Source organism: Alexandromys fortis, unplaced genomic scaffold, assembly GCF_014885135.2.
Source record: "Alexandromys fortis isolate MF-2015 unplaced genomic scaffold, M_Fortis_MF-2015_v1.1 scaffold_26, whole genome shotgun sequence".
Taxonomy (NCBI): Eukaryota; Metazoa; Chordata; class Mammalia; order Rodentia; family Cricetidae; genus Alexandromys; species Alexandromys fortis.
In genome coordinates this window covers 11,373,096-11,390,102 of record NW_026067894.1, presented here as the reverse complement: position 1 = coordinate 11,390,102, position 17,007 = coordinate 11,373,096, and the positions used below count along the sequence as shown (strand labels likewise).

At 48.6% G+C, this 17,007-nt stretch overlaps 1 protein-coding gene across 1 annotated transcript in view; it reads right to left on the bottom strand.

Moving 5' to 3' along the window:
• The window catches only part of Hcrtr1 (hypocretin receptor 1), a 25,457-nt gene extending 24,706 nt beyond the window's left edge, over positions 1 to 751 (bottom strand). Inside the window, exon 1 of the mRNA XM_050154427.1 lies at positions 613 to 751. The gene's annotated coding sequence lies outside the window, so the exon portion shown is untranslated. The remainder of the gene's footprint in view (positions 1 to 612) is intronic.
• Between the last annotated feature and the right edge of the window lie 16,256 nt (positions 752 to 17,007).

Genomic DNA, 17,007 nt, shown 5'->3' with positions numbered 1-17,007 from the left:
GAGAGAGAGAGAGAGAGACAGGAAAGAAGAGTATGGGAAGGGACTGACCATCTCCCTGGGAGAAATGAAATAAATGAAATAGTCCTCTCCCCAGAAACGGAATTCTCAGGACCCCCTTCCTAGGTCTCCTCGAGTCCCCGGGGTCGGGATGCCCCCCGACGGCCGCCAGGGGTCGCTGAGCCGGCGCGCAGGTCGCTTTCCATTCATAAATCCAGCCCCACTCAGGCCGCTCCCTCCTCTCTCCCTCAGACCCCTCCTTCCCCTAGCTGGGTAGGGACGACCCTAGACTAGTGTAGGAGGGTGGACAGTCCCCGGAGAGCCCTAAGGGGAGGGGCAGAGACGCTGGCCTACCGATTTCCCAGATGGACATCCCTGCTCCGTAGGGGGTCTGGGAGGATTCCCAGAAGGGTCAGCAAGAGCCGCCTGGAGGTGAGCGGAGTGGGTGGTGGCGCAGCCTCCCAGCACCCAGGTCACCCCCAGAAATTCCAGCCTTCCCCGCCACCTTCACCTGCCACTGCTCCTCTGGAACTCCCATGTCAGTCCTGAGCCCCCCCCCCCCCCATACCCCGCACCTGTTGGCTCCCGGCCCCAAGCAGTATCGGTTGCTGGTACCTGGACCTTGCAGACGGGACTTTGCCTTGGTGCGGGGGAAGGCAGGGGCAGGGGACGCGGCGGGGCAGCCCCCTCCCGAGGCCGAGCTGTCCGCTCGGTGGCTGCGCGGCCCCAGCTCCGCACCCGTGGTAGCTTGGGAGGGCTCGGACAGACTGCGTGCCGTGGGGAGGGGAAGTGAAGGGAGCGGGGCGGGAGGCTGGGCAGGGAGGGGAGGGAGCCCCGGCCCCGTCTGCGCCCGAGGTCGCCCAGCTCAAACCCTGCCTTGTACTTTAAGCTTTCACCACCTCCATTCATGCATCCACTGGCTCATTCATACCGTGCGCATCCTTCCGACACTTACGCTCCCGCCACCCTGAATTCAGTGCGCACCTAGGGTGTGTGTGTGTGTGTGTGTGTGTGTGTGTGTGTGTGTGTGTGTGTGTGTGTGTGTTGGGGCGGCGTCGGGGGACACAGTGCAGGAGTAGACCCCACTTCTACTTGCTGCCTCACCTGACCAGTGAAAATGATAGCCCAAGTGGTTGTTACCGAGGTGAAAGGAAGCCGGTGCCGCCTCCAGGCAAGCTGAGGACCTGCTGGAGCAGCTAGTGTTCAGAGACGTCAGAAAGCCCCATCTCTCCCAAATCTGGCCCCAAATCTTTGTTCGCTCCTACTTCCCCCTCCTAAAGCAAGGATGTGAGGTGGAGGCAAAGGAGGGGGAACTGGAGGCGTTCATTAATTCAATAAATATTCACCAAGTTCTGTGGCAAGCAATGAACATATAGTACGGCCGCCATTTCCACAGGCTAAACGATGTACATTTAATCCCCATGTCAGCCCTGTGAGGTAGTTGTCACTGTCCCCTTTTTACAGATAAGATCTTGGACACACACAGTTCAGGGCTTTGCCCAAGGTCAGAGACAGCTCTGGGGATTCCAACCTTTGTTCCACTCAGATCTGTTGGCACTCCAAAGTCTCCCAGCCATGCAGAGGCTCTCGCCTGGGGATTAAGGCATTTCCCTATGGTGCTAGGAGAGGTCCTAGGGGGACTGAGGTCACAACAGGGCCGAAGATTTCACCCAGGCTTCCAAGAGCAGCAATACCTGCTCCAAAACTTGAAGAATGACAAAAGGCCTAGAAGCTAAGGTAGAGTAGGGAGGAGGGGTCTTTAAGGTAGACAGCACCAGGTACAAATGATTGCAGGCTGGATCTTCTGGAATTCCTAGGCAGGTGGAGGGGGACCTTCCAGGCTTAGACCTTGTCCACCTCCTTCCTCAAGACAAGACCTTCCAAGCGAGGAAGTCTCCTTTCTCTCATATCCCTGCCCTTCCGGGAGTGTAACCACATCTTCCCTTTGCAGCCAGAACCCTCTCCCCAGGAGCTAAGCAGAGGTTTGGGGCAGCACCCTTAAGGATCTGGTGACCTCCACTCCCAAAGAATGAAAGTGCCTGAACCTGAGAAAGAACGTTGTCCTTGGGTAGCTGTGGCGTTTGTATGCAAGATGGTGGATCATAGATCTTCAAGATTTTTGTTTGTTTTGGTTTTTTTTCAAGACAGGGTTTCTGCGTAGTCCTGGCTGTCCTGGAACTCTCTCTGTAGACTAGGCTAGTCTTGAACTCACAGAAATACGCCTGCCTCTGCTTTCTGAGTTCTGGGATTAAAAGCATGTGTCACCACTGCCCTGTGATCTCTAGATTCTAAGTGTCCTGTCTGCTGCTTGAGACAGGAGAGGGATGGATGGATGAAGGACTCCCAAGAAGAGAGATGGTGTGTGTGTGTGTGTGTGTGTGTGTGTGTGTGTGTGTGTGTGTGTGAGAGAGAGAGAGAGAGAGAGAGAGAGAGAGAGAGAGAGAGAGAGAGAGAGAGCGCTTATGTATTCACAGAAGGGTTATTAGGATGTGTCTTGGGAATTCAGTCTGTTGTCATGTGTATTTGTGTCTCTCTGTACATGAAAGTAGGCACTGGGTGATGATTGGGGTTCACCCTGCCTAAGATATGTATGCATAGGTCTTGATTTGCCCCTGTGTTTTGGTGTCTGTGTCTAAGGACTGTGTGTGTATGGAGGGGGGCAGTTTGTCTGTCTCTGTGGGTCTCAGTATGCATCTCCGCTGGCCTCTCAGCCTATTTCCCTGCGAGTTTGGGAATGTGAGTGTGGGCATGCCTTGGTGCCTCCAGCTCTGCAAGTGTGTGAGTGTGGAACTCAGTCGTCTGCTCCCATGGTGACGACTCATCTTCCCACATTCCGCTTCCCCCTCCCCAGTCTGGAGCTGCGACCATTTGCCATGTAGGGGTCCCCGAGGAGGTTACAGTATGTGGGGGCTGGGAGGCAGATCATTCAAGGACACTAAGCTAGCAGCTGCTGCAAGCGAGGTGCAGCCAGGGATGCGGAAGGTAGAGATCACTGCGTGGGCGGTGGGCAGCTCAGGCTCCACACTGACGATAGCTCTGAGCTGTGGATTGCAGCGAGCAAAGGGGCCTCCAGTCTCCCAAGTCAGTGTACACTGGGGGTGCACTGGTCCATGTGTGTGGAGGAAGCCTGCCTTCCATTCCCCTGAACCCACTGAGAGCATCCAGTGTTTTAGGGTCAGTCCCAGCTCCCCCGACCAGGAACTTCCAGGTGCCCACTTCTCCCCTCTTATTCCTCCATACCCCAGAGGTGGCTGCTTCCCAAGACAAGACTTGTAAGGGGACTCCTTAAGGAGGCAGATCTCTGTTCTTCACCTGCCGGACCAAACCGGATCAGCAGGAGACCGTGCACCCCAAGACCATCTGGTCCTGATTTGGGTACCGCAGTTCAGCTACAGGTGGCTGATCATTGGGCCTAGGTGAACAGGAGAGAGAGAAACCTTGAATGCCTGCTTAAAGGACATCTGAGCTGGGCATGTCCTGGAGACCCACGGGAGCTGTGGTTGTTTAGTTCTTGGATACAATGACACTGGCCTCTGGGAGCTCCTGGGAAAATGCCAGTGCCCAAGAGAGACCAAGGACTTCAGGCTTTTCATCTCTAGACTGGGCCATCAGCCCCAGTGCCTCCCCTGTTCGGGGAAGGCCAGCCTGAAACCTTGGCTTTGCTTGAGCTGTCTGTCAAACCGTGTCCACATGACCTTTTTCCTGGAACCAGCCAGCCCCAGCCTTGTTGATCTAATCTTGAGCCTCCAAGCCTCAGGTCCCTGTCATATCCATCTCCACGTGTCAGTCCGGGGACTGTCCTCAGGTGGTGGCTCCAGTCCCCATGTGATGTGACTTGCAGTAACTTCTGTCTGGCTGGGACTAGAGCCATTGAACAGTAACTGGCTTTGCAATGTGTGGACGCCATGGGCCTGGCTGTGGGTGGGTGACGGTGGCCAGGGGGCAGAGATGCTGCTTAGAAGGCCCTGAGGCAGGAAATGGAGGAAAGATTGGGGTGCAGGGCTCTATTGTACTCCAGGAAGGGGGTTCTAAGAACTGGGACTAAGGAAGTCACTGAGGTAGCTGTGAGGTTATTGGTCCCTGGGTTCAATGGCAATGGCTTCTGGGAGGAGTTAGCCAAGTATTCAGTGCTCTGGGGTGATGCCCAGATCCCTTGTGTTTTCAGCACCTCTGTAGGAGGATGTCCTCATCCCTGGGGGAGGAGCTCCTTTTTCCAGGCCTGGAGGCTTTAGAAGGATCAGCATGCACTGAGGAAGGAGGGGCCCTAAGTCTGGAATCAGGACCTTTTTAGATTTAGTATCTTCCACACAGGGGTGGGACAGGGGAAGGGGCTTGCTTACCCAGCTACTCACTCAGCAAACCCTGAGGAGCCCCCGCCGCCCAGCTCGGGATGGGGAGCCCCCCCCCCAGCTCGGGATGGGGAGCCCCTTGCATAGAGATGGTTGGGTGGAGTCAAACGTGTGGGGCTGTTGTATGGAGACAGACTCCGGGCAATGAGTTTAGGACCCACAATTGAGTCGAAGTGGAAAGCTAGAAAGGCTACCTCAGTGCTCCCTGATATGTGTTCCTGAACAGTCATTTCCGTGTCCCTAGAGCTCGGTAGTAGGTTAGATAACAACTCAAAGGGGACCTAATCTGACCCGGAACTCAGTAGTTGAGCAGTTGTGAGCATGTGCAAGGCCTTGGGTTCTGTCCCTGACACTGAACTAGAGGCTGTTAAGGAAGGTGAAATCTGTGAGTTGGAGTCTGAGGATGTGTCTCATGGTGGAGTACTGGCTTAGCATGCACAAGGCCCTGGGGTTATATACCCAACCCTTCAAAAACAAAAACGAAACTCACATCACAAACAACCCCTGGAACCAGACAACCAAGAAGACTGAGCAGATGCGGCTCCTTTATAAAGCTCATGAAGGGGCGAGACAATGCTAAATATGCAGGTGGCGTCTAAGATGGACTAGGGAACCCCAGACAGAGGAGGTAGGAAGGAGGCCTGGGCTGAGTGATACCGGTGTGGGAAGTGGCCCCCAGCTACACACCAAGCCTGTGAACCTGGAAAGTGAGGGAGTAACTCCCCAGAGCCTGGAGAAGCTGTGCAACCCTGCGGATCCCCTGGTCTTCCTCCTCCAGAACTCATTTGGCTGAGAGCCCATAGCACTGGAGAAGATCCGCTTACATTGCTTTAAACCAGTACATTTGGGATAATCTGCCGTAGCGAGTGTGCATGCCCCCACGCATTTGTGCATGCACGCGCACGCGAGCACACACACACACACTCATGCTGCTGGTTAAGATCAAACCACAGTAGCTGTTTTCCATAGGGAGGCTTGTAGGAGGATGTCCTGAGACCAGGCGGGTTGCAGGGTGGCAGGGCTGGGCATCAGCCAGGTGAAGATTGGCACCCGTAGGTCCATGATCCGTGATCCGTAATCTTTCAGCATTGGTTTCACATTTTAAATTCCCAGCACTCATGGGGAAAGAGTTAGCACTGTCAGACACGCTTATGTTTAACCTGTGCTTTGGTGCTGCTTGCATGTTGAGACCATGTTAGGGCTTGGGGCTGTGAGAACTCTAAGTAATGAAACAACCAATATTAATGTTTTAGGGGGACTGTTGCTGTGATGAAACGCTGTAAGCATTTACTGACTTGTTCAGCCTGCTTTCTTGTTTTTGTTTTTGTTTTTGTGTTTTTGGAGACAGGGTTTCTCTGTGTAACAGTCCTAGCTGTCCTGGAACTAGCTCTTGTAGACCAGGTTGGAGATCCGCCTGCCTCTGCCTCAGGAATGCTGGGATTAAAGGCTTGCACCACCACTGCCCAGCTCAGCAGGGGTGTCTCCACCCACAGTGATCTGGGCCCGCCACACCCCCCATGGATCACAATTGAGAAAATTCTCTCCAGGACTATTTACAGACCCATATTATACTGGAAGCATTTTTTCAATTGAGGTGCCCTCATTTCAGATGACCACAGTGTGCGTGGGCACAAAACTCACCTGCACAATTAGTGAGCAACAGTCACGGTTAATGTGAACAGCTGTGGTTATTTTGACAGAAATACAGGAGGAAGACAAACAAGAGACAGACTGCTTCTCTGGGGTGGTCTGGGTATGGGGGGGTCAGAACAGGTAAGGAGCAGGCAGGAGTGAGAACGATTGTCTAACCATGGCCCAAGTTACCAGGTATTTTTAAAAAAATCTTAAACAGGAGAGAAAGAAAACCCAAAGACCAAATTATTCCAGAAGCCGCTTGGATTGGGTCTTGAGGGCTGATGGACAGTTTGCAGGTGATATTTGAGTGAGACCTGTGTCGGTTTGCATGAGAATGGTCCCCAGAGTCTCATGTATTTCAATGTTTGCTCCACAGGTGGCAGAACTGTTTGGGAAAGGTTAAGGGGTGTGGCCTTGTTGGAGGAGGCGTGTCATTGGGCGTGGCAGGGTGGGGGTGGCCTTTGAGGTTTCAGATTTCATTGCCATTCTTTCCCAGTGTCTCTGCCCCGTGGTGTTGTCTCAAGATGTGAGCACTTAGCTACCCCACCAGGTCTGCCGGCCTGCTGCCAAGCTTCCTGCCACGATAATCAAGGACTCACTCTCTTAGATTTAAGCCTCCAATAAATGTTTTCTTTCCTAAATTGCTTTGGCCATGGTGTTTTGTCAAGGCAGTAGGGAAGTAGCCAAGACAGAAGGGGTGGGCAGGAGTGAGACAGGAAGAGGGGGAGGGGGCCCAGCTACTGGGGAGAGCACGAGCAGAGGTTGGGAACAGGGCTAGCTCAAGGGCTCTCTGACTAGCTTTTAGTGTGGCCCCCAGAGTGTTCCCAAAATGAGCAATGAGAAATAAAAAGATGCCAGGCCTTAGTCTGGGCACTCAGGAGGCAGAGGCAGGCAGATCTCTGTGAGTTCGAGGCCATCCAGGGTTACGCAGAGAAACTTAAGGAAGTGGGGATAGGATGGGTAAAGGCCTGGCCTCCAGCTTGGGCTGAAGAGTTAGGACTCTGTCAATCTTAGAGGCAGTACAATCCCTGCATGGCTTCAACAGGGTATTATGCAGACAGATTGCCAGTCTTGCCCTGCAACTCTGGGACACTTGAATGAGGAATCCACTCTCCTTTAAACCATTCAGAAGAAAATAAAGTAAAATCATTTTTAATTGAGTAGAGCAGCTCCGGACCCTTGCCTTTGAATGCAGCTAGCACAGCAGATGGCATTGGTGTAGAAAGATGACATTCACTCTCTGTAGGCCATCCGGGTCTGGTAAGGCAGCTCTGCCGTTACCAGGACACCAGCACTCAGCTGGGAGAGGGGGGAGTCCGGCTTGTGTTCAAAGAGACTGGAGCCACACTGGACTTAAATCGCAGATCAGCTACTCGCCTGCTGTGTGACCCTGGGACGCTATTTCACTTCCTTGTGCTTGGGTTTCATTGTCTTTAAATGGAAACAACACAGTATCGGGTTGTGGTGGGACAAAAAATGTCACCCCTGTCACACACACGCGCGCGCGCACACACACACACACACACACACACACACACACACACACACGGGTATCTACATCCTGGTTGCTAAAATCTACAGCAAAAGGAATTTTTGCAGGAATGGCTAATATTTTCTAGAGGGCGGCAGGTGTAGCTCATCTGTTAGAGTCCTTGCTCAGTGTGCGGATGGCAGACTCACAACTGTAATGCCAGCCCATGGGAGGTAGAGAAAGGAGGATCAGAAGTTCAAAGTCATCCTCAGCTACATAGCAAGGTCAAGGGCAAGCTAGGTCACGTGAGACCCAGCTTCAAAATAGTTTCTGTTTTTATTTGAGACATGATTTCTGTTCGCAGACCAGGCTGGCCTGGAATTCACAGAGATATGCCTGCCTCTGCCTGTCAAGTATTGCAATTAAAGGTATGCAGCGGGGCGAGGTTGTGTTGGATTGCCCTGGTGAGCCTAATATAATCACAAGAGTCCTTGCAGAAAGGCTGGAAGTCAGAGTGGTCAGGGTGTGCTGATGGAAGATGTGAGGGCAGAAGGTATCGGGTGACCCCCACCAAGTCTGAAGAAGAAACACTGTTTTTAGACAGCTGCCCTCCAGGCCTGTTTGAAACTACTACACAGACCAGCAAGATGGCTCCGTGGGTAAAGACTCTTGCCACCAAGCCTGACAGCCTGAGTTCAATTCTCAGGGCCCACACGAGCGCCAACACACATACACAGATACAAAATAAATGCATAACTGTACCCGTAAGCCTTAAGCTTGCAGTCCGCCATAGAGAAGGAACACACATCAGCAGGTTAGGAGAGTTAAAAAGGTGCAAAGCCCTCAGGAAAGTGCCTAACAGGTAGTCAGTGTGTGTGTGTGGGGGGCAGGGGTGCACTGTCTACTATTACTTATGACAAAAGTCAGCCTAGGCCAGAGAAGGCTTGTAACATTCATATTCAAAGTAATGAAAAGAAGTGTCATTTCTACAGATATCCGGGCAGCCTGAATTTGATTACCTGAATGAAGCTGCAAGGGATGCTGGGAAATGTGCTTTTTCTCCAGAGGGACATTTCAGCTGATGCCCAACTGCAGCGTCATCGGTCGAGGACTCGGGGAAGTCGGAGGTGGTTACTGAAGAGCCGACAGTGTCCGCCACTGTGACAGTTTTTCTCAGCGGTGACTTCCTGCCATGTTTGACTCTGTACACATTTCCCCACGCTTCCTTCTGGTACATTAATTTCGTTTTGCTTTGTTGTGGTGCTGAACATGTAGTTCGGGGCCCTTTAGGTGACAATCAAGTGTTTTCCTGTACCAGGCTTTTTCTTTTGGGCCACCACCCAGTTCCCAAATTATGACAGGGAGACTTAGTTTTGGTTTCGAATGCTTGGCCAAGCTTAGGCTCATTTCTGGCTAGTTTTTGTTTGTTTGTTGTTTGTTTTGTTTTGTTTGTTTTTGTTTTTCAGGACACAGTTTCTCTGTAGCTTTGGAGCCTGTCCTGGAACTAGCACTTGTAGACCAGGCTGGCCTTGAACTCACAGAGATTCGCCAGTTTCTGCCTCCAGAGTGCTGGGATTAAAGGTGTGCGCCACCACTGCTCGGCTCTGGCTAGCTCTTTTAACTTAAATTAACTGTTTCTCTTTATCTACATTTTGTTTCGAGGCTTTTTATCTTTTCTTTCTGTATGTCCTACTTTTCTTGCTTCTTCCATGGCTGGCTGGCTGGCTGCTCCTCCCTACCCCATCTCACTCTCTTTCTCCCCCATTCCTGTCTCCCTTTCTTCTCTCTCATGCCAGGATTTCTCCTCCTTCTTATTCTCTCTGCCCACCAGCCCTGCCTATCTCTCTCCTGCCCAGCTATTGGCCATTCGGCTTTTTATTAGACCAGTCCGGTGCCTTAGGCAGGCAAAGTGAAACAGCAACACATTTTTTTTTCATTTTTTTAAAAAAATATTTATTTATTATGTATACATTGTTCTGTCTGTGCGTATGCCTGCAGGCCAGAAGAGGGCACCAGACCTCATTACAGATGGTTGTGAGCCACCATGTGGTTGCTGGGAATTGAACTTTGGAAGAGCAGGCAATGCTCTTAACCGCTGAGCCATCTCTCCAGCCCCAGCAACACATTTTTTTCACAATGAAACGAATGCGGCAAAACAAACGAATGCGGCAAAAACAACTGTAACAGCTTTGCATCGTTAACAAAGGCAGCAGAAACAAATACAACACACCTTTACACAATCAAAGTCATAGTCTGCAGCATAAGCAAGTGTAACACGTCTTTACCTAGTTAAATATCCCACAACCCGCTCCCACTGGAGCACATCCTCAGCCCTCAGCACCATCGGGTTTATGTGGTGTTTCTGGACTCCCCAGTGTATAAAATGAGCTATCGTTCATCACTCTTCCCTCCCGTCCTCCTTTAAGCCCTTGCTAACTGTGTTTGCATCGGTTTTGTATCCATAATTAAAACATCTATCTCTGAATTTCAAATACTGAAACTCAATAAAGCATTTAAAAAATACAGTTGTGTAAGCATGGTCCTCTATGGAGCCAAACAGCACATTGGGACTTCGAAAAGGAGCTATGATCTTACGGTGTAAGCGCCACCTGAAGGGACACACTCAAGGCGCTGAGTTCAAGGGTGCTCTCCTACATTCCCTTCACTATTCATAGTCATGTGACTGGTTAATTCCTTTCGTACTTGCATCACGACTTCCTTACACAGCTTCTTGCTCTCTCTCGGAGTTACTGTGTTTCTCTTTGCTTCTTTAGAGAAGAAACATTAGCCTTTCACATCCAGTCACTGGAACCTGCCAGAATCTCAGTCACAGTATTTGTTCTGTGAAGCCCACTTCTGTCTTGAAGATATTCTTCCCTGGATCCCCAGACTTCCTGTTCTAATTTTGATGGAGGCTCTGAGGACCTTTGATATTCCACTGACTTCCCCTGACACCAGCGCCTTGGACACACGGTAAGTCTCTCATTCTTCCATCATGTCTGTTTTGCTAGATGCATCTTTGAACAACTTTTAAAAAGACCTGCATGGAAGGAGGAGGCCTTCCGAATCTTCGTGTGTGAGCAAATGTCTTTCATAAATCCAAAGTGGGGGAGGGTTTCTAGCCGGCTGAGGCACATGGCATCAGCCCGTGGATAGGCAATTATCCAGGTTCCCTGTGGGATACCAACACTCACACTAGGAACACCAGCCTCATGAGAAAAAACCTTCAGGGAGAGAAAGAGGGAGGGGGAGGAGGAAGAGGGAAGAAGGAAGAGGAAGAGGAGGGCGGTTCTGTTTCATCTTAGAATGCATTCCTGTCTCTGTCTGTGTGTTTGTACTCTTGTGTTTGGGGCAGGAGGAAGTTAAAGACTCATGTTGACTTGCTATGTGCTAAACGAACTTTTACAAAGAGGTTTCCCAAATATTTTTCTCTAAAAAGTATTTGTATTACACTTACTTGTTTGTTTATTGTTTGTGTGTGTGTGTGTGCGTGTATATGTGTGTAGGCGTGCCCTTGCCACAGGGCACATATAATCAGAGAACAACTTTTGGGAGTCAGTTCTCTCCTTCTGATGTGTGAGTCCTGAGGATTGAACTCAGGTCTTCAGGCTTGGCAGCAATCACCTTAGCTTTCTGAATTCTTTCATTAGCCCCCAGACTTTTCTTATTCTCATACCATGTCTCAGCATTGGGCACTTCTTCTTACTCTTTATTATAACTACTCATGGTATTATTTTTTTCTAAAGTGACTATCCTGTAATTTGTACATTTGCTGTTTTACCAAAACCATATCTATATAGCTGTTCTTTCTTCTTTCTTTCTTTCTTTATTTCTTTCTTTCTTTCTTTCTTTCTTTCTTTCTTCCTTTCTTTCTTTCTTGACTGTCTCATATAGTCTGAGCTTGCTATGTAGCTGAACTCTTGAAGCCAAGAAGTTGGCTCTACCTCTCAGTTTTAGGATTGCAAGTTGTCTTTACCAGAATACCTGGCTATTGCTATGTTGTGTGTGTGTGTGTGTGTCTGTGTGTGTATATGTATGTGTGTGGTGGGGGGGTGATGCTTGTGTTCATAAGTATATGCACATGTGTGGGTAGATGTGGATATCTTTCTTTAAAGATTTATTTATTTATTTATTATGTAAACAGTGTTCTTGTATTTTTTTTAATAATTTATTTATTTTATTTCATGTGCACTCATTTGCCTTCATGTATATCTGTATGTAGGTGTCAGATCCCCTGGAACTGGAGTTACAGGCAGTTATGAACTGCCATGAGGGGTCTAGGAATGGAACCAGGGACTTCTGGAAGAGATCTGTGTTCTTAAATACTGGGCTATCTCTTCAGCCCTCAAACCCACCCCTTTTTCTTTTCTTTTCTTTTTTTTTTTTTTTTTTTTGAGATGAAGTGTTCTGTACCCAAGTTGTCTTTAAATTCCCCATGCAGGTGAGAATGATCTTGAACTTCTGACCCTCCTAATTCCACTGGGATTAGAGGTGTGGGCTATCACACCTGGTTCGCACCATGGTGAGGTCGAACCCAGTACTTCCTGCGTGGTAGACAAGCACTCTACGAACTGAGCTACACCCCTGGCCCTCTAGCTCTATCTTCGAATCCACATTTAAACAATACTATAACTCTCTGAATAATAGAATTCATTCATCTACCAGTAAATGCCACCCTTGTGCCTTTCCTGGGAGGGAGTGTCTCTGGTCTTTTCCTGTGTGGATCACCAGCCGATCAGTTACCTAAGAGCTGATTCTCCCCACCGAGAGGATCTCCTTTAAATAGCCCTTCTCCTCGCCCAGATTCTGACACACGGGGAAATAAAGAAAATGAGTAATGACAGGAGACAAAATGTCCCTTTTGTTATCACCGTTCTAAAGCGGGAGACCTGGCTGCCAGTGAGAGAGTGAACATGAGGAAGCTCAGTCACAGGCCTGACCCGGTCTCTCCTGCAGTGAGCCATAGTCTCGTCCACGCTCTCCCACCCACTCCGCTGCTCTGGCGTGTCTGCCCATGGTCGGGGAGTGACCAGCATGATTTTAGGAGCTGAGAAGCCTACTGGGAGAGAGTCCTCCCACGGACCAAGCAGAAGGACACTGAGAACTTGACCTGGTGGCAAATCTTGTCATCAGAAAGGAAAGGTTTGGGGGAATTGCCCGTAGCTATGACAACCAAATGCCATGGGCTCAGGTACATATTCAGTAAGCAGAGAGAGTCCATATCTTACACAAATTGCCTCAGATGATAGAAAAAGAGGGGAAAGTGCCTGCTGTGTTAATGTGGTGAGTGCAGCTTTGATACCCAGCCCAGATGATGGCAGAGTGGGATGAGGGAGTTGGAGGCCAGTTTCATTGATGACAATAGATGCCAACATCCCAAACTATTAAAAATGCCTAATGACCAGTGCTACCCAGCTCATGGAGTCCCCCCCAAAACCAACTAGGGGACTGAGTCCTATATGTAAAACCTTTAGTCTTACACAAGTTTGCAAATTCAGTCTCTCCATGTGTCCAGCATATTAGAGTGATCGGAGAGCCCCGAGCTCAGTTGGGGTTAGATTTTTGTAGTAGCAAAAGTGGGGGGTGAGGGATTTCTAAGGTTCATGACCTCTGCTTGGCTGGCATTTGTCTAGGGGTGTCCTGGTGAAAAGCGATGGGTGTGTGTTGCCAGGTGATTCTATCTACGACAGTTGGAACGTTAGGAATTTCCTTTGGATGGTCTGTTCCTAGTGGTGCCTGGATAATCTCAGTTTGTGGTCTTTCTTGGAACCAGGGTAAACTGCTGAGACTCAGGCCTCTATTGAGCTTGTCATGGCTGGGTCCTACAGCCAGGGGCTGGAGAGATGGCTCAGAGGTTAAAAACACTGGCTGCTTTTCCAGAGGTCCTGAGTTCAATCCCCAGCAACCACATGTTATCTCAAAACCATCTGTAATGAGATCTGGTGCCCTCCTCTGCCTTGCAGGCAAACATGCAGACAGAACACTGTAGACATAATAAAAAAATAAATCTTTAAAAAAATGCATAATGGCCAAGTTGGGCTTCTTCCAGCGGTTCTAAAAATCTTAACAATTGGGCTGGAGAGATGGCTCAGTGGTTAAGAGCTCTGCTTGTTCTTCCAGAGGTCCTGAGTTCAATTCCCAGCAACCACATGGTGGTTCACAACCATCTGTAATGAGATTTGGTGCCCTCTTCTGGCCTGCAGGGATACATGCAGGCAGAACACTGTATACATAATAAATTATTATTAAAAAAAACTTAACAATTAGGAAATTGTCACATTAAGCCTTGACATCAATGGAATAACAGACCAACATCCTTCTCTTACATAGAACAATTTGGATAGAAAACATTTAGGAAGAAAATTTTGATAAAATTAGGAGTCTGGGTGTGTGGCTTAGTTGTTAGGGTGCTTACATAGCACAAAACCCTCAACTGGATCCCCAGTACCACATAAAACCAGGTATGGTGACACATGCCTGGAATTCCAGCACTGAGGTAGGGGCAGGAGGATTGGAAGCCCAAAGTCATGCTTGTCTACCAAGGAAGTTTAAAGCTGGCCAGGGATGCCTGAGGCTCTGTCTCAAATACATTGGTTATTACAATTTTTTGATCATATGGCCTACTTAGAAAACCTATGGACATCTGCAACAATTGATAGGAACCCTCATTAAAATAAAGGTAGGGGACTGATAGGTGGCTCAACAGTTAAGGGAACTTGTCTGCTCCTCCAGAGGCCCTGGGTTTGATTCCCAGCACTTACAATGAGGCCCACAGCTGTCTGTGACTTCAGTACCAGGGTAATCTGATGTCTTCTTTTGGTGAGGCATACATGTGGTACCGAGACAGAAAAATACCCATATGCATAAAATAATAAACATAAAAGATTTAAAATTTTAAAATAAAAATTGCTAGAGATGGTGGTTCATGCCTTTAATCTCAGCATGTAGGAGGCAGAGACAGGCAGATCCCTGAGTTCAAGGCTAGCCTGGTCTACTTACAGAATGAATTCCAGGCCAGCCAGAACTACACAGTGAGGCCCTGTCTCAATAAACAAACAAACAAACAAAATAACAGGGTTAGGGATACGACTTAGTGGTAGAGCTCTGTAGCAGGCATGAGTTCTGGACTTTGTCCCCAACACTGTAGAAGAAAAGCTGTGTTCAAAGATTTGAAGCCACTGTCAGGTAAGTTGCCACATACTTGAAACCTCGTCATTCAAAGAATGGATTCAGGAGATTCAGAAGTTCAAGGCCAGCCACAGAAAACCCAAGGTGAACCTGGGCTACATGAAACCCTGTCTCAAAAACTAAAGAAATTGGGCTGGAGAGATGGCTCGGAGGTTAAGAGCATTGCCTACTCTTCCAAAGGTCCTGAGTTCAGTTCCCAGCAACCACATGGTGGCTCACAACCATCTTGTAATGGGGTCTGGTGCCCTCTTCTGGCCTGCAGGTATACACACAGACAGAATATTGTATACATAATAAATAAATAGATAAATAAATAAATAAAAATTTTTAAAAAACTAAAGAAATTGACAAAAAAAATTCAAGTCAGGTACATCATCAAGCTGGACAGAAGAGCCTTCTGAGGAGAGAGGCCAGAAATCCTGCCCTACTCGGAAATGACGTATGTGCCTTCACACCTACTGTATTCTACTGGACAGAACAAATGGTGAGGTCCAGCCAGCTAATTCTGAGAGAGAAGAGTGGCAGGAGCGGCGACACCAAGATCTCCTTTGCTCTTGTCTGCTTCTTTAATGGCTGGATTTTCTTCACTTCCTTTCTCTCTTCTCTGAGGGTTTAGAATGCATCCTATCCCCTTTCTGTCATTATTCATCCTTAGGTCTCGTTTGCAGAGTGTGGGTCCACATCTGGAGCAGCTGTAGAACGCCTTTGAACTCTGACCATGGTTTCCTGCCTCTTGTCTTATTGCTTACCAGATTTTTAGTCTTACTTAGCTTTATTTCGGTGGTGCTGGTGACCGAACCGGCTCTGGCATACGCTAGGTGAGCACCCTACCACTGAACTACCCAGCCCTCTCCTTTTGATCGTACTTTGAAACAGGGTTCACTGAGTGAGTAGTTCAGGCTAGCCCCATACTTCCAGTCTTCCCACGTCAGCCTCTGGAGTGAGGTGGCATCACAGGCAGAGGACACCACATAGTCTCGTGTTATTTCAGTCTCCCTGTGCAGCCCAGGCTGCCTCGGTCAACTCAAGAGCTTCCTGTTCCGGCCTCCCACATGCTGGGATTGCCGCTCTCCTTTTAAACCAGCCTTTAAAGTCCTAACTAGTTGGGTTCTCCCACGCTCAGTGTTTCTTCGCTCTCCATCTCTTCCCTCCAGCTACTTCTTCTGACTATACTTCCTGGTGTTTTCTTGTTCCCAGTCTGACATCGTAGGGCCTCGGGTCCCCAGCAGACATTCTAGTGATTTCTGCAACATTGGTCGCATCCCCAACCACATGCTTCCTCCAGTTCCCAACAGCCTGCGTTCTGTACTTGTGATTTGTTTATTTTATTATGACCTTTAAAAGAATAGACTCGGCTTTTTGCTGTTTTCTACATCGTCGTCACTTTCTGTTTTCTCTTTATGATTTCCTTCCTGTTCCTCTCTCTTTGGGTTTCTCTGATTGTCTCTTCCCAGTGTCTCGAGCTGGTAGCCTAGTTCATTTGTTGCCAATTCTTTGTGTTTTTAATAAACGTGGTGAAGGCTATAATTTTTCCTCCAAGTTCTACTTTAGCTTATTGTTATTCCATTTTAAATATCTTGCAGTCTCCATTATAATATCCCCTTTTCCCCATGCATTATTTAGAAATGAGTTTGTAAGTTACCAAACATATTAAATTTTCTTAGCCAGCTTTTTAATGTTGATTTCAAGTTTTATCATATTGAGATTGGAAAATGTGACCAAATGGTATTGATTCTTTCTGTTTCTGCTCCTTTATTTTGTTTTCAGTGCTGGGCATTGAACCCAGAGCCCAGAATGTGCTAAGTAATGCTAAACAATCACTCTGCCTATGAACTACACCCTTGGCCTACGTTAGAATCTGAATTTTTTTTTTACTTCGTTTATTTCTAAGTTTCCAGTGTTGGTTGCTTGTTTGATTTGGCTTGTTGAGATGATTGCCCAGTTCAGGCTGGCCTTGAACTCACCACTTCCTGAATCAGTCTCTCAAATGCTGGGGTTACAGACGTGAGCCTCCAAGCTGGGCTCCAAGTGTGCAATAATTCTAGAACAAGAAAGCATTGCACTCACTGAGAGCATGAGCCATGGGTTTTCTGCTGGGCCTAAGTGCACCTGATAGATCAAGTTCCTTCAAGACAGGGCTCAGACTCCTGCGCTCCCCACTACCAAGCTGCAACTTGACCCATTAGCTTTAAGAAAGCCCGACAGGCTGTTCCGCATTGGAGGCTCCTGACCTCCTTGCACGTCTGCCAGGTCTGCTCTCTGTGTCTCACCAAGCTAGATTCGCGCTGCCAGACGCACACAAACTCATGATTATTACAGCTTCTTGGCAGGCATTTCCCTGTATGCGCCTTTGGCTTAGGCTATGGG